Raw genomic sequence first — 17,655 nt, 5'->3', positions numbered from 1 at the left:
AGACACGATACAAGAACAGAAGGATCCCCAGTCCCTGCTGTCTATGCTGGGTAAGTAGCCTCAGCACCAATTCCAGCTCGGGGGCAGTTTTCTGTCTTCCTCCGTAGCAGGAGAAAGAAAGGATGAAAATGGACTTTTTAAAACAGGGAAATTCTGACTCCAATCTCAACTCAGTCTCACAGATTATGGCTGGGAGCCCTAGCAGGGACACCAGGGAGACGAATCCTACAGCAGAAGGGACTGTTTCACTTCATTTTTATGTAATTCAATTTTCTGAGTTGTCCCTCATAGATTTTACTAGCAAACCTCACTGGTTCTTAGGCAGAACAACTGGCAGAAGGAAATTCCTGAGGAGTGGCACTTATGGATTGTCCTAGAGCATTTCATGGAAAGGTCTCCTGGTAGTCACGACTCGTTATGGCCAGCACAGCAATCTACAAACAGTCCCCCTGAATTAGACAGTACATCTGTCTTATTTGTTTGAACAGTGTGTAAACGTCCTTTCCCTGCTCATGCAAGCATAAGGGTCTTGGTTCAACTTCGAAGCCATTGCTTTTGCTCTGGATGCATGGTCTGGGAAAAGAGCAGTGCACAGGCAGAGGGCCAATGGTCAGAGCCGTCTGCAGTGGCTGGTTACCTTCTCAGGAAATATGTCGTAATCATCTTTTCCTCTAAGTCTGCCAGATACATCTCTAGAAGCTGGTGTCTTTTCCTAGTTCTGGGCTTTGTGGGTATGATCCTCTGAGTGCAGGCACACTCATCAGCATGGTCTTTGCTGATTCCTTGGCTGCTTACACCCCTTTCCCTAGGCTCTATGTGCAGGGAAGCTCTAGCAGCATCCCAGGAACAGTGGATCAGGAGGGAAGGATGTTCTTAATCCCAAACACTTCACTGTTAACAAAGCACTTTAGAAAGAGCACAAATCCTGAGCACAGCTCTCCTACAGTCTGATCTTGAGGCAATCGTAAACCCAAGATTTGGTGAGTTTTCTTGCAGCCTGCCTGCATTTGAGCTCTGCTTTCTTCTGTCCATATGGTCCTTCTTCCAGTCTTTACTATCAACTTCCTCCTTAGCTGTGGTTGGGAGAGGTATTCAAAGACAAAATCTAGTAAATACGTTTTTTCCCATAGGAAAGAGCTTTTTATGGCTGATGGCTTGTTTGCTTCTGCAGTAAAATGTATGCCGTAATCTACAAATGAGTTTGCAGTCCAACATGGGGTGACATTCTTCAATGAAGGTCACAACACTATATAGAGGCATTGACACAAAACACGTTTCATAGAACAAAATGGAGTTCACAGTTTGACATAGACGTATCCTCAATCTGTCATGCTGTTTTTTGGCTTAACTTGATGGTCAAAGTAGCTGGCCAGGTGTGAGTAGGGAAGTGATCTATGTCTCTTCAATAGCTGCAGTAATTTCCTTGTCCCTTCTCAAACTCGCCCCTGTTCCAAGATGATGGCAATGCTGGTCTCTTGTGCGACCTTCTGATCGATGGAGTGACAAGCTATTTCTTTCTCAAGTGAGTCCTAATCTCCTATTATGCCACAAGTACACAGGCTACTGTGATAAAAGCTTACAGTCTATGACACCTGGTCAAAACAATTATTTTGGTAGTTGCTCCCTACGGATTTGGGCTGTGACATGTGAGGTGACTAAACTAATCCCGGGAGCAAAGGGATTCCTAAAGTGAAATATGATTTAGAGGGCATTGGCTGGGGTTTGGAATTCAGTACATGATTCTTAAGACCAGTCAGCTCTGGAGTTATCTGCCTTTCATTGTATTCTTGTCCTTAACTTTTTAGTTGTATTGTTTTCTTAGCCCAGGAGCATTTCTGGGTGGGTGTTGCCCATCATTTTGTTAGGCATGTCCAGCACCTCTCCGGATTTGCTTCTCATAAATCAAAGTTATCTGATCTGTTCTCTTGGCTCAGAAGGATAGTCTATGAGGTGCGGAAGTTTAATTTTCAGTCTGCTTGTAACAGCCTGTTGAGACAGGATTCTCCTAGGCCATGTTCATTCTGCCTTGAAACAGTTCAAATGGTGGGATTTCCACCACAATTCTTTTGGGACAACTTTGTACCTGAAGAAATCCTTTTGTCAAGTTCACTATCAAGTAGAAGATCCTCTCTGCAGCTGTATGATCATTTTCATCCATTTAAAAGGCAAAGGATTGCTGTCCCAGTTTTGTGGAAGGAGCATTGAGGACATCAGGGTAGCTAGCTTGCTCCAGGCTGCGCAAGAAGCTTGTGACAGAGCAGGGACCTGAACACCTCACATAACTACTGGGCCAGCCATCATTAATACTGTTTTACCTAGTTATGTCATGTTGTACCTAATGAAGGCTTCCTCTCCAGCCTTGAAACTGACACCCTTCCATGGCCGAAAGAGTTGCTGTTAGGGACAAACAAGTTTTGTATGGTGCAGACCTTAATTCCTCACTCCATTAAACTCAGCTCAGCACCGTAGAGTGCTCCAGCTCAGATTTAATTTATAACAGCTGGACCTCTAGCAAGGAAAAAGGCCTGTAGTGCATAATGCAGTGCTGTTGTGTTATGCCTTATGTCTGTCCACCTCTTTCTCCTGAACTCATCTTGATGTGTCCCTTCTAATGAGCCATAGAACTACAGGCAAAGCTGGTGCAGAAAGGTTTTGTACCATCTCCGCTACCTGTGTAACACTGTCCCTGTAGAGGGGGAATTCTCCACTGATCTTACCCATGAACTTTAAGGCCACTTCATGCTAATTACAGAAGGTAACATATATGAGAATTGGGACTCTGAATTCTGGATTTCTTCTTTGGTGGTGAGCAAACCATGATGCAGATCCGGTCATATCTGTGGGGCTAGGCTGTTAGCGACTCCACTTCTTCCAGGAGATCCAGCAGATTCCTGACCAGAGAAGAGCACTGTCATAAAGCCTAGATTTCTTTGGATTCAGCTTCTGTTCAAGTACAACAAACCATGCCTAGAAAAATGAACTTGCTTGATCTGTCAAAGATCCTATGGCTCCTCCAGACAGATTTCCTTGACTACTCTCTTCCCACAGTGGCTATTTGCCCTTCCTACAATTGTCAGGCTTTGTTACTGGGCAAATCCCTACAGCCTGCTCCAGGATCCTCTTGCCTCTTCAGTATCTGAATTCTCTTTTTAAGTGGTAATCAGGACTATGTCTATGTTAATGGATCCAGGAGCATATCAAAGTTCATGAGTCTGGATATATGTTTCACACATTTGTGAGAACAGGCTGCCTATTGGCTTCTCTTCTGCTTCCACACTGGTTTTCATGGAAAGAAAAATTCAGTATGTGGGCCACTAAAGGATGGGTGCATCCTTTATCCGCTAAATGTAGGTATTGCCCAAGGAGCTGGATTTCAAGGACACACTTTCTTAGGACCTCTCTGTGATATCGTTAAGAACATAGTTTATAGATTTGCCACCCTGCAAACTACTATATTCTACTCTCTAGCTGGTCTCTTTCCCTCTCTGACATAATAGGCCATCTCTCATTATAGTAACTTCCTTCCATTTACCTTCAAGTCAGATAATAAAGGGCCTTTATTCACTTACAATGGATCTAAAATAGTAAAATCCTACTGTCTTCAATATGTTACTTCCAGTTCATCAGTTCAAGATCAAGCCCGATTTATTTTAGTATTTTTCCTTACACATCAATCTCTCTTGTCCCTTAGTTATTTTTGTAACTTCTTTATGGATATGCCTAGCAGGTAGAAAGATGCCCAGTGTCTCACAGACTTGGTCTGTAGGGCCATTTAGATGGATATGCCAGTTCTGATGGAAAGAAGCACAAGCCTGCTAAACAACCAGTGCAAAAAAAATTAAGGTGAAATAGAGCTTTTTAGCATTTCTTTTTCCCAGTTGGAGCACACATGAACATTATTCGTAGTGCAGTCTCAGAAGCACTATCCATGGTCCATGGCTTGATGGTTCTGTGGCCAAAATAGCTTTGGTTTTTTATTTTCACACTTTTTTTTTCTGGAGGGAAAGTCTGTTAAAGACTAGCTCTTTATGAAAATAATATACTTTGTAGTGTGCTTTCATTGTAATGATTGGACTCAATGATCTTATGGGTCTTTTCCAACCTAAATGATTTTATGATTTTATGATTCCTCTGTGAAGTGGTGGAGGCTGGTGCAGTTACCCTGCCTATGTCCACTGACTTTGTGGCACTTAACTAAGTACATTTTTTCACTTCAAAATGTCCACTCCTTGTCCTGTTACCCAGAGACTGCCTTTTAAGCTAGACCACCAGCATCTTTTGATGATAGCTTCACTTGACAAGGAAATATTTGACTGCAAGATGCACATTTAAAACATAATAATTTCTTGCCTGCATGTTATAATGTAAGATGAAAACCAGACCAAAGCTGGGAGGCTGTTAGGTGTGGTATCTTCAAACTACTTAAAAAAGCAGTTGCTCATGTTCATAAAATAGAAGCTGAAATTACCTTATCTAAGCCATTCTTAGCAGTTGTCCTACAGAGTTATTGATCCTTGGCTGCTCATTTAATGAGCAAACTACACAGTGGACCACAAGTGCATTTCAGTTTTATGTGTGAGTGCTGTAAATGTTATTTTCAAAGTTAATATATTATTTTTGGCGCTTTTATAGCAGCTTATTTAAAGTGTTATTAATGTTTAGAAATGTGATTCAGGGTTTATGTTATGGGTGTTTGACTCAGTTTTAAACTCTCTCTCTTTATCTCCTATCCTCCCCTCTATGTTCAGGCTGCATATATATAACTTTTGGAGTCGCTTGACTCATTTTGGGTTTGTCCCTGGTTGTTTCATTAATCTCGCTTGCTCCTTAAGTCACTTCTGCTATCCTAGTGGAACAGTCCGAGTCCTAAATTTTAAGTCTTTGTGAGTTAAAGACGTCAAAGGGATTGATTTCCAGACTGCAGAAACTGCAAAAAGTGTGTGGCTGAGCCTGAAGGGTAGGGACTCGCCCCCCTCATGGGTTTGGGTTTGTGCTCGGGCAGTGCCTTAGCACAGGGTGGGACATGCACTGCAGCAAACCCAGAGCACCCCAGGGAGGCATTATAGCCCTGAGGCTCCCCTCCAAGCCACAGGCCCTCCCCTGTTTCCACCTTTCTCTGGAGGAAGTAATTTTGCTTCTGTTCTGGATTTCAGGAGAAGGACAACCCTGCCTTTGTTCTGTGGGTGGCCGGGAGCAATCTCCAGGCTTCCCGACCCACCTCCTCCTCCTCCGGAGAGAAATAAACACGCATAAGGCAGCACACACACTAGTTTATAGTAGGGGCAGCTGGCAGAGAAGCTGTGCTGGGAGGTCTCATGCCCTTCAGTTCTTTTGGATAATTGTGTCATCTACGCACCCCTCTCTGCCTTTGGTGGAGTGAGAGCACAAAGCACAGCCCAGGTCAGTGAGCTGGACTGGCATCTGCTGTAGGGTAATGTGCTACCAGGTGTTGGGGCAGGTATCAGAGCCAGGTCCTTAGGACCTGGTCCCATGCTCAGACACCACAACCAGCTCCGTAGGCACTCCAATACGGTGAGCATATGCAAGGCCAAGTTTCTCAGATCCCAGAAAAAGGCAGGATGTGGCCTTGCTTTACACTTCAACACATTGTTGAACCATCTACAGATTCTCCTGGGTGGGCAGCATAAAGCGAGAGGTACCGTCACCCTTCTGAGTGCCTGAGGTGTCATGGTATGGCTCCTGAAAGAAGAGCCTTAGCAGCAAAAGACAGCAGTTTCTGTAGTTTCAGTGTGCTTGACACAGGGACATATTCCTCAGGGTGAACTGAAGCCTCGCCCCTGCGGTATGTGCAGGGCACCTTCCAGCAGAGCATGTAAGCATGTGTTTAGTTCTTAATGCATGGATGGTCCCAGTGAGCTTCAGGCAGGTGCTGAAATACGGGTGACCATTTGAAGTGCTCAGCATCTTGGGGCTATCAAGTCCCAAATGGATCAATCCCAAGACATTATTCAAATTGTGGGCTTCCAACTGCATGTGTTAAAAAAAAAAAAGAAAAAAGAATCATTATGTTCATTGCAAAGATGGAAGAATTAAGGTACACAGAGAGGTTGACAAACTTAGTCAATGTCAAGGCACGTGTCCTCAGGGGAAATCCAGAAATATAACCTGTTTCTTTCTGAAACCCACTCCTGTTCTCAGCCACTTCAATACCCCTTCACTGTTTCCACACTGTTCTTGTTACAGCTCATGACTATCACCAGGCTGGAAATCTGAATGTAAAATACATTTAAGTGACTATGCTGTTTGCAGCTTTCTGCCTTATATATTTTTGTTGTGTCTATTGTTTCTGCTATTTGTCCCACATTTTAGAGGACAAGCCAGTCAGTGGGTTAAGTGACAGAATGTTTTTTCATCTTATTTAAGTCTCTATTAAAATGTAAACTGCTTTCTACTCCCTTTTGGGAAAAAAGGAAAAAAAAAAGCCTACTCCTGTAGATGCAGTAAAGTCATGGTAATTTTCCCCAACTGAAACTCCCGACTTTGTGTCTTAGCATCATATACAGCATAATTTATAAAAGTGTGAGCAACTGCAGAATTGTTCTCCTAATAGATTCTGAAGATTCCAATTTCCATTCTGCCACACAAGACTGAAAATCCACTTGTGCTCAGTTATCTGTATCTTTGCCTCATCCTCAGACTGCATCAAAAATCAGGTTCAGGTGCAGGTTAAGAGCATGCATTTACCTCAGGAATATGGGACTTATTAAATATCTCTACACAATTAACATCACCATATCAATAAGAATTATCATTATGTCCTGTCAATCAGGTGCTGAATTTTGCTTCAGGGAAACAAAACAATTTAAATTATAGCAAGTGCCCCCCCTTCTTTTTTTACATGCTTCTCTTAAAATTGGATAATTATGTGGCTTTTCATTAGATTCCTCTAAGCATAATAGATCACGATATTCACCCTTTGACCTTGGTGATGAATGTTTCTGGTGAAAACATGTGACAAGCAGTGTTCTAATGAGAATAAAATACTGAATAACTGTGAGTCTCACGTAATGAAAGAACAAAAGCGAGAAGCACAACTACTTTTAAGGTTGCAGTGCAAAATGCGTTCATACAGCAATTCTGACAGATCGGAAAAGCAACCCTTTCTTTTTAAGATTGTACCAACAAACTTTGGTATCAGATGCAGAGACAAAGGCGAGAAAAGACAAAGGAATCTTTGTATTCTGTGTAAACTCTGTAGGAACATGAGAAGTGGTCTCTCTCTGTGCTGTCTAGGCAAGTTGCTACACAAAGCTCTGCTATTAAGTTTTCCTAAACATCTCAAAATTTTATGTGTGTATTTACACTATAAAAGAACTATAAATTCAATTTGTTTCCAATAATTTAGAGTGGGGCTAAGTAGGTCAAATTCTCCCTCATGCAAACAGCCACACACAGTAGTCAATAAAGTTACAACACATGATTATTATTCAGTGTGTTTATAAAGAATTATTTTTGTGGACTGACAAAGATGACATACCAGTCATCAGTGCCAAAACAGTGAGGGAAAAAAGGAGGGTTGGCTGAATTAGAAATTGTTAGCAGCTACTTTTTTTTTTTTCTGTTTTGCAGCTCTGAACTCTACTGTCACCTTTCAAAAGCAAGCTCGGACCAGGGTTACTTACGCCCACCTCTGCTGTGGTCATTTAGACCCTGGTCTCGCTGGAGTAATGACTGGAGCAGGAATGTTTGATTAAGAAGATAGTTATCTTCTGGTTTTGTTCTATCTTGGTTTTGCATGTGTTGGGTTTTTTGCATTTTGTTTCATGTCTGGGAAATGTTTATAGTCTGAATTATCATCTCTGCTAACCAAACTTTCAGTCAACTTCTAAAGAAAACCTTTTGCTTCTTATTTCTGGCTGGGGTTCATCTCTGATTGAAGGTCAGCTGTTCCTTAACATGTAATAGAAATAGCTTTTTGTGTGAAATCCTGTCCCTGCAAAGACAGTGAGTGTTTTGCTGTAGACAAGGATTTCAGCTATGCCTCATGCCAGGTTCTCCTTTGAGTTATTCCATTATTGCAGTTATTGGCACAACATTATTCTGAACTGAGGACTACACGATGGAAAGGGAAATTTGGCCTCTTGCTTTTATTAACCTTCCAGAATGTTTTGGTCTAAATTATTGCTGCTCTTATTTAACAAAATTAATTAAATAACACAAAATATCAATCAGGAACAACAACTATAATTTCCCCAGTAGTTAGGCAGTAAAGCTCTCTAAGTAGCTCCATCAGAGGCCAGACCTTCTGCTCACACTCGTGAGGAATTTGAGGGCCACAGCCCAGTCCAAATAAATGAGATGAAAAGTCAGGAGATTTGTACGGTAATTTGGAAACAAAATGAAAAGCCAGCCTAAGTATAAAGTCCTATTTCTCCTTCCCCGAGTCTGTAAGCACCATGGACAATAATGCACTTTAAGGGAATTTAAAGGATGAAGAAGGCCTAATGGGCATGCTGTGCTGATAAGCAGATGCATTTTCCATGCTTCCTACAGGACAAACTGGAGAGCAATCCCACAGAGGGAAATGTGTGCCATGGGGTCCCTTTCCACCAGCAGCCCTTGCCTCGTGGGTTAACCCTCCACATCAGCTGGTCCACATGGCATGTGGGGCTGTGCTGGGGAGGGCTTTGCCCTCACTCTCCCTCCTTGCTCCAAGAGGTTCTCAGCGTGCCGCCACACTTTGCCAGCTGCATGCTATCGCTCCCCTTCTAGCCCTGGGTAAGCGAGCATGTGCCGCTGCAGCCCCTCCTGCGTGGGCTCCCTGCATGTGTGGAGCGAGCAGGGGGCTGCAGGACAAGGCTGACCTCTCCTGCGCCTCTGCACATTTGTGTCTGGCCCGCTGCAATTCACAGCAGCCAGGATCACTCAAATATTTGGTCGTTCAAGACCTGGGCACATGTCTTGTCAGCTGTGAAAATATCCAGAGAAGAAAGAAGAGCATGCTTATAGCAAGGTCTAATGAAGAGAGCAAGTTTTGATTTTCATGCAGGTGAATCATTAAAGGCAAAATAATCTTATAGATTGTTTGTTACAGTTGTCTGAATTGAGGGCTGTCTCCTAGCAGATTGAAATTTACTGTGACTGATGGGATCTCATAAACTCAGATCAAAAGGAGAATAAAAATGTCGGATCTTAAAAGAAAATTACCCCAAATAAAAATGTTAGTGTCAGAAACAAGTAAATAAAAATGTACTATATGCATTATCCAATGTTGTCTGCTTACCCAGTGACTATCATTTAAATTTACCACAACAAATATTTTGATGTTATACTCCAGTAAATCTCCTTTAAAAAAAAAAAAAGAGAGAGAGAAAGAAAGAAAACAAAGACTTTGGTCTCCCGAAACCTTTACAGAATTCTGTTAAAGTTGGCCTGCAGAGCAATGTTGTGGCTCACAGTACGCAAATGAAGATGCTTATATCTACAAGATCAAATTAATGTTAAGTTCAGATGTACGTGCTTTTAACCGTGTTTCCACACTGTCTGTATAGGTTTGGGTCCCACCCAAACTGTTTTGAACCTGTTTGTTAGTCAAATTTGGCAAATATGTAGCATAAGTATGGTAGCTCCTACACCTTTTGCAAAGAGAGATGGGAGACACACGAGTTGGGATGCAGTGTTATAACTGAGCAATACAACATATTTTTCCTGCAGAAAAGATTGGTCATGGTCCTGCCCACGCTGCCTCCATCCATGTCATGCTCTGCCATCACCACCTCTGAGCTGGCTTTGGTGCCTGTACAACCTTTCATCAAGGCAGCTTATCTAAAGCAACAAGATGCTAACCAGGCAGGAAAGGTGACTGGGTTTTTTCTGGAAGAAAATCAGTCAGTTTTCTTCAATTTTCTTCCCTTCTCCCTGGGAAGGGAAGGGAAGGGAAGGGAAGGGAAGGGAGACAAAGACAGACGCTAATGCTCAACTGTGAGAAATGCATTGCCTGGAGCTTACAGCTTCTTAGACATCAATACAAGACACAAACTTGTAAGAATCTGGGCTTCATTAGTTCTGGTGTGCATGAAATGAACATATTTTTTTATGGAGCAAACCAAAGTTTATAACAAATTCCTATTACCAGTTTCCCAAGTGCAAAACCAGGTTGACCTCAATAAAGGACTGAGAGAAAGAATTCGTTACTGCAGTCATTTCTCTTCTTCGTAGTGGTGGCATAAGAGGCAATGAGAAGCTCTGGAAGCCATTCGTTATTCTTTCTTTCTTTCTATCTATCTATCTATCTATCTATCTATCTATCTTATCTTACTATAAATGCATCTTCTACAGTTGCTGGTCAGAAGCCAGACTGGCTTACATAAGGGACCAAAGATTTGCATAAACTATGACATTAAGTCCAAGAAAAATTGTTTTCTTCCTTCTAACATTGCAGCTATCAGGAGCTCAAAGCAGGTGCTTGGAGAGCTAGGGCTGGGCTACGAAAACATCTGGCTAGGGAAAGGGACCCAATAACAGGGGCTGGAGAAGGGGACCTGTTTCATGCCTTGCATTAGGGACCATGTTAAGCATGTTGCATCCTGCTTCGCTCAAAAAACACTGTTCCACTGAAGGAACCCAGAGGCTGTACACAGAATAAAGAAGGCATGAACACACCATGCAGAGAGGTCTTCATCCTGTCTCTGGGTAGGTTTCTATTGCTGTTTCCCAGCTAGGTTGTGACTTAACCTTCCTGTCTGCAAGTGCTCTAAGCTGTTGGTTGCCCCTGCAGGGAGGACTGAGATTGCTTCCTGTTGTTCCCTCTCCAAAGTGCAAAGTCCATGAAGGGAAGCTTCTTGGAGGAATAGATGTACCTTTTTGGAGAACAGGAGGGACACACACAAACATTGTAATCAGCCATATGGCTTGTTATAACTTCATGGATAACTGAGGTTTAGTAAACATGCCATCAGGGATGTGGTCGGAGGCTGGGGGAATTCCCCAGACAGCTGATGAACCTGATGGACTATCTTTCACTTGTACTAATACACGGAAACCAGCTGACCTAAAGGAAAGCCTACCTTCTGATGATAGGATTGGCATCTTGAAGGATTTGAGATTGACTGATGCCTGTGACTTTTCAAGCCCAGAATAAATAATGAATAATTATGCCAATAAATCATATAAATAATACAATAGCTGCCATTCTAGTTCATTTTATATCTTTGGTTCCCATCACAGATCCATTTCTTTTCCCACTCGCTAAGCCTTTCCTTATTCTCCTGTGTATTCCTTTTCATCGTTGATGTTTTCGGCTTGGACTGTACTATAGAGCTTAGCTACTTTTGGTAAGAGGCACAGAAAAAAGCAACTCACAAAAAAGCAACTCACAAACCTGTGCCAGTAAAACTCCTGGTAGAGACAAATTTCCTGGCAACAAAATCATTTTGCTCCAGTAACTTACTTTTATTCTGGGAGCTGGTAGAACTTTACATAAGTTACAGGGACAACAGGACTTCTGCCAGCTTTATGGGTAGGACCGGTTTTAACAGCAAACCATTTCTAGGAGGAAAAGCCTTAGACTCCTTCACCTCAGACTCTCCTTTACTTTTCCCTTGGTTTTGCTATAAGAATCACCCACTGCTAACAATAAATGTAGCTGACCCGGTATTAACATAATTTCACTGAATAGCCAGACAAGGGCAAACTGTCTCCCAGCCAAGAAACCAGAAATAGGTAAGGGGATAGTTAATTTAAAGAAACCCTGATATAGCTTAGGGAAGATTGTTCTCCAAGGTTTCCTTTGCTGCAGTGGCACATAAACCCCGGTTAAACGACTCTATCAGCTTCCTCAGGCCAGTCCCCATAATCACCAATTATGTTTTATAGCATTAAAACACGCAAAACATTGCCCTCCAGCATCTGCAACACATGCTTTTGTCAACCCCCCCTGATTTGCACTGGGGCTTAAGTCATTCCTGAGCCCTGTGGTCTTGCATGGAGCTCAGCCAGGACCGTCTGAGCCTGTCAGTGCCATCAAAGCACACAGCCATCCCACTGGTTTGGGGATCCTGCGGCTGCTCTGTGTCCAGTAGTGCATCCAAGTCCTCTCTGAGTCATTTTTTTCTAATCATTCTTCTAAGTAAAGTTAGCAGCTATGCCCACTTTGGAAACACTTTTGCTTAGACTAAGAAGCTGTCACAGTGCTGAGAAAGCTGCAGCTTTAACCAGATTTCATCTTTGTGTGTCACTGCTCATGTCAAAGCATAAATGTACTCAGACATAAGAGTTGTCCTGCTTTCATCAAGGGAGCCAGCCTGCCTTTGCCTAGTTCTGCTTGGTTAAGCTTGTTATTTAAATTGTTAAAATTGAGACATCGGCAGTAAATTTCAGAGAAGATATAACAATTATTAGATACAAGCAGGGCTCTTGTACTTGTGAATGTATCATGCCCTCCATCCACATGGAATTAGCCACAAATAATTTACAGCAGTTTCTTTAAGAAGTGTGCCCCGTAGTACTTGGATGACATTAAATCACAGTCATTCCCAACTGGATCATATTTCCAACTTTAAGATAGATTTGATGCTTGTCAGCACCATGGCTCAGCACTCCAGGGGACTACCTTTTAAACCTGCCAGCTCTTGAAGAACTGAGTTTTGATTCCCAGTGCTGCCTCCCAGCCAAGACCTGCGAGGGTCGGTGTCTCCAGTATGCCAGGCCAGGCAGTGCAATCACCCCTTGGAGGGCGAGGAGGACTGGGAGGATGTTCAGGTGACCTTGTGCCATTCAGCTTCCACACGAAAACAACTGACAGCAGGAGTGGGGGCTCACATGTTGCTCTGGCAGCTGAGAGCAAGAGGGGTCATTGCTGAGGCTGAAAGGAAAAAACAAGGGTTAAGTGGAAGATGAGAAAGTAATATCAAAAAGGGGCAACATGCATATATATACAAGTAAAATGAGAGACTTGTTGATCTTTTTAGGGACTGTGCAGGGAGTGAAACTCATTTCAGTTTTCCATGTGTGCTTGACTTCCACAAGCTTCACATCCCCTCAGAGGAGATGAATATAAACAGCTAAAAGGTTAAAAGGTAATAGGAATATTGGACAAAAACTTCCTAATACAAGACAGGGAAAGAGGAAGGGTCAGCAGAAGGTGCCTGTGGTGCTGTCTGTCCCCCTGGGGAGAAATCCCTTTGGTGGTGGCACATTTGCTGGGTGCCCACAGGCACAAGATGCAAACAGACAGATACCTGCAGCACAGAGATGGGCTGGGATTTCTAAAGCCCTCCCACACTTTAGGTCTCCCAGCACAGAGCTGCAGCTCTGCTGTGCATTTTTGCAGGAACCAAAGAGTCATAGAGGGTCCCCCTTCAGCCCTGCATGGGACACCCAGGCAGCCAGGGCCCTTAAGTAGCACGGTGAGGGTCACCACCTTTCCCCCTTTCCACACAGAGGACTGGAAAGGGGATGGAGGCTCTCTATTGACTTCCCTCCTGCACCACCAGCACTCTGCTGCAGAGGAGAAGGGGAAGGCTAAGGAGTGATTTGTGCCGGGAGGAGACCAGGGGCACATTGTGTCTTCTTTGAAACACCTGCTAAAACATCGATCAATACATGGCTCCGAGAGTTACAGTCTGGCTCCTGCCCTTTATTCACATCAGTGTGAAGGCTTCAGTCTAAGCTTATAGAAATAAGGGTTAGCAATAATATTGCCATTGAATCCCAAGAGCCCTCTGTTGTACGATTTAACAGCCACAGGTCTGTGAACACTGGAAGGTGGCCTGGATGGCCCTGGAGAGGGAGAAATGGAAAGGCTGATCAGCAAGCCCTGTGTTGTTGGTTTTATAAAGATAGGCAAAAATACTCTTCACCTGGAATTTTGCTTTTATTCAAATCCAGGCACAATTTTGCGGGGAAAGGACATGTAGCTCTGAAAAAAAAGAGGAGGGGAGAAGGGTGCTGAGACTGAGTAGCGCTCTCTGTGCCCGGGTAGTGCCTGGTGGTACGTAGTCCCATCTCATTTTCACAGAGGCAGCCTTGCACAAAGTCATCCATATTAGGTGACTAACCACATCTTTATGGGGCAGGATGGTGTTCCTGCTTGAAGCCAAAAACCAGAGGACTCTTACATTTCTGCTCAAGCAGGACTTGTGCAATCCATCCAATGCCCTGGGGACAAGCTACTGTGTGTTGTGTGCATTGCATTCAGTGTGTCTCAGATGCCTTGCTGTTATTGTGCATGTACAGTCCATATGCTCAGCACATTCACAACAGGTTGACCCATCCTTGACACATCAGATATACCACTCATCCTAGTGCCAGCTTGTGCATGTACATCTCTTGTCCAGGAGACCCAGCTGCCCTGAGGCACACTAAAAGAGCTGTGGCAGAACTGCATTTCTGGGCATGTCTTGATACACCAGGAGATGTGATTGCCTGAGAATTGCATAGTACAGGTTAGGGATGTTGGCAGTAAGGGTAAGGGATATTGACAGAGATGCTAGTGCCCTTGCCAGAGGTGGAAGCAAGGAGGGCAATGAGGGAGGAGATCAAATTAGAGGGACATTGGCAACTTGGACCTAGAAGGCAAAGACTAGAAGAAAAGCGAGAGGTAAGAGTTTAAAAGACTGTTTTCCTCTACTCCCACATTGAATGATGGGACCATCCTTCTCACTCCTGGGGGCACAGATTTTATTCCAATATATAGGAAATTTTCTGTCTCCTTCTGCAAAGGTTGGAAAGACAACTATCAGAGAGTGAATTAGGGACTCCACAGAGAATAACTACATTCTGGGGATCTGCTCTTTGGAGGAGCTGGATGCAGAGAGATGTGGGTGGTGAGAGAGGCCTCCCCAGAGTGAGGTAGCGACCATACCAGAAGTCAAGGCCATGGAAGAAGGAGCCGTGCTGAGAGGTGAGAGCCTGGCACAAGGACCGTTCATCCATCCAGGTCGCTCTGGGGTACCTGAGAAGTGGACCATGCAAGCAGACCTGCTGTCTTTGGGTTTGTTTCACTCTCAGCTCCTGTGAATGAAATTTGAATCACTCAGGTAAAGCACCTGAGCTGAACCCAGCAGCTTTCACCAAGTCTTACTGCGTTACTGAGCGCTCTCCCTCACTGGGCTGATTTTCCAGGTGGGAGAACCCCAAGATTTCCTTTCTGAATGATGTTTGCACCTTGCATAAAAGCGAAAATGTCAAGCCATTTTTTAAAAAAGCCAAACCACACATACAAAATTACCTGTACAAGCCCAAAGTGTCATTCTCAAGGGAGTGCTGCTAAAATAGGCTTCAAATGCCATTGGGCTTGGTTTTCATCTTTTCTCTCTCAGTGTGACTATGACATGTGCTTTGCGAGATAATAACAGGCATAGGACATTTCAGGAAATACGAGGAGACAGCTAACCATAATATCTGCAACATTATCAAAGCCAGCATAATGCTGGTCTGAGCCTAACAGGAAAGCAACAGTGGTACAAACTGGACACATAACTAAAAATGTCATGTCTTGTTATCAGCAACGCGACTAGCCAATCCTTGGTTAAAAGTGACTGTAACTCTACAGAGGAAATGCAATGCTGCACTCACCCCAGGCGTGATACAAGTTTCCAATACATGGCATCTTCACTTTAAAATATCATGCTAACTAGGTATGGATGTTGACAACAGTCCAAAAATCCTGATGGCTGGCTGGTGCCTGAATGGAAGAGGAAAGCTTTGCTTTCGTTTCTCCTGGCCTGCCTTCCTCAGCATTGTCCTCACACGAGCCCCATCGCGCTCCTGCTTCAGCCTGAGCACCAATAAGCACATTTTACGATTGTTTGCTGGGTTCAAAACACTTGAAACATTTCAAAGCACCTGACATCCTTTCAAGTTAGCTGCTAAAAAACCGAGCACAAACAGAATGGGTTTCAGAGAAGCTCTGTCAATCAGCGCTCAATCTGTATGTTCTCCGAGACATTCCTTATCCTGGCTGATTTATTTCATATTAAAAGGGCTGTCAATCTGTATCACAAGAACAGGTTGAAAAAAAAATGTGAGTGATGTCTGTGACTTTTTTTTTGTTTATTTAAAATGATATTTCCCCCCTCCTTCTTTACCCCCTCACGTTCTCTTTTACTGACCCCCACCTTTATTTTTCTCCACAGGTATGGCGTGAGTGTTGTATACCACATGCATTTAAATTAGAAATATATTTCGCAAAGCTGTGGCAGACCCTTTTTTATTATCCTTCAAATATATCCCTTTTACCATCTGATGGCTTGGCAACAGGATCATCTCTCTTTCAGTTAAAATAAATGGGCCAGTAAAGTGGTGGAATATTCACTGTGCTGAAAAGATTTTACACTAGTTAATGTACACTGCGTGTTGTGGGTTTCATTAGAGCAGAATACTAATGATGCACTGCATGTCTCCCCACGGTATCACTTTATTGTACCAGCTGTATTATTGTTTTATATTAATATATTGATTATTGTCTTTTTCTCTCGTGTGTGTTTTGTGTCCTAACTTTTTTCTGCTGGCATTGCTTACCTATTACAGTTGGCAATTGTTTTCAATATCACATTTTTGGAATGAATGTTGATATTTATATGATTTCTTTTTGTTTTCCCCCATGTCTCTGAAGTAATTAATTTCCCTTGTTTGCTGCACAGATGTTGGGATATTTCTCAGTGAAACTTGATAAAGAATGACAACTTCACATACAGGTATAGAGGAAAAAAGGATAAATATCTTGGCATTTCAGATTCCAAGGTGGAGACGTATCTAAATTCTCAAAAGACCAGTTCTTGGGGTTGGACAGAGGCTGAGAAAGATCTGATTTCTGGATCTTTTCCACAGTTTGTTGGACTGCTGAACTCAAAGACCTTGTTTGCTGTAGCTGTGAGGTAACTCCTGCACTGGGCTGGTGGCTGTTTTGTTCCTCTGAGGAAAGGAGAGTTGAAAGCTGAGTAACTAGGAAGAATTTGTAATTTAACAATACTTGGAGTGTAAAGGCACCATCACTTTGATCCATGTCAATTCAACAGCTAACAACATGGGACCTAGTCCAGGTCTGGAGCTTGTAGGCACTATAGCAATATAGATAACAAAGAAGAGTAACAGCCTGGTAAACATGCAGTTATGTAGCTGTTTATATGTTGTGGCTGAGAAACAAGGAATTCTCCCAGCATTTTTTAAGGTGTCATAATATGTCACTATCACAACTTTTTCACAGAGAGCTTGCGGATGATGGTAAGTCTGTGAGTCACCTGAACACGCCGCTGGCAGCGTCAGGGAGGAGAAAGTGGAGGTCCAACAACTGACCTATTGCTGTAGGACCAGATACCCAATTCTTCCCCCAAAATACTGGCTTGGCGGGCTGCTGGGTGGAGGACTGTGTGAGTCCTGTGAGCTTGGACTGGTGCGGTAGAATATAGAGCCTTGAATGCTGGTAGGTAAAGGAGCTCCAGGAAAAAAATGATTTGGAAGAAGATGTGGCACCATGGCTGGCTGATTCATGTGGTGAACACCCAGTGCCATGGCCCTGACCTCTCCAGGTGTGCATGAGGTGGAGCCAGCTGTGGCTGGCAGCTGGTCTGAGCCTCACAGCTGCAAAGTACCCTTGTTATTCCTCCCTGGCTTGCGGTGTGGGAAAGTTTCAGTACCTCCTCCCGACAAAACAGAGTCTCCATCAACCCTCTGCTCCCCACAGCTCAGCTCTGT

This window comes from Harpia harpyja, chromosome 1 (genome assembly GCF_026419915.1).
Source record: "Harpia harpyja isolate bHarHar1 chromosome 1, bHarHar1 primary haplotype, whole genome shotgun sequence".
Taxonomy (NCBI): domain Eukaryota; kingdom Metazoa; phylum Chordata; class Aves; order Accipitriformes; family Accipitridae; genus Harpia; species Harpia harpyja.
The sequence above is the reverse complement of the archived record's forward strand: the minus strand, read 5'-3'. Positions refer to the sequence as shown.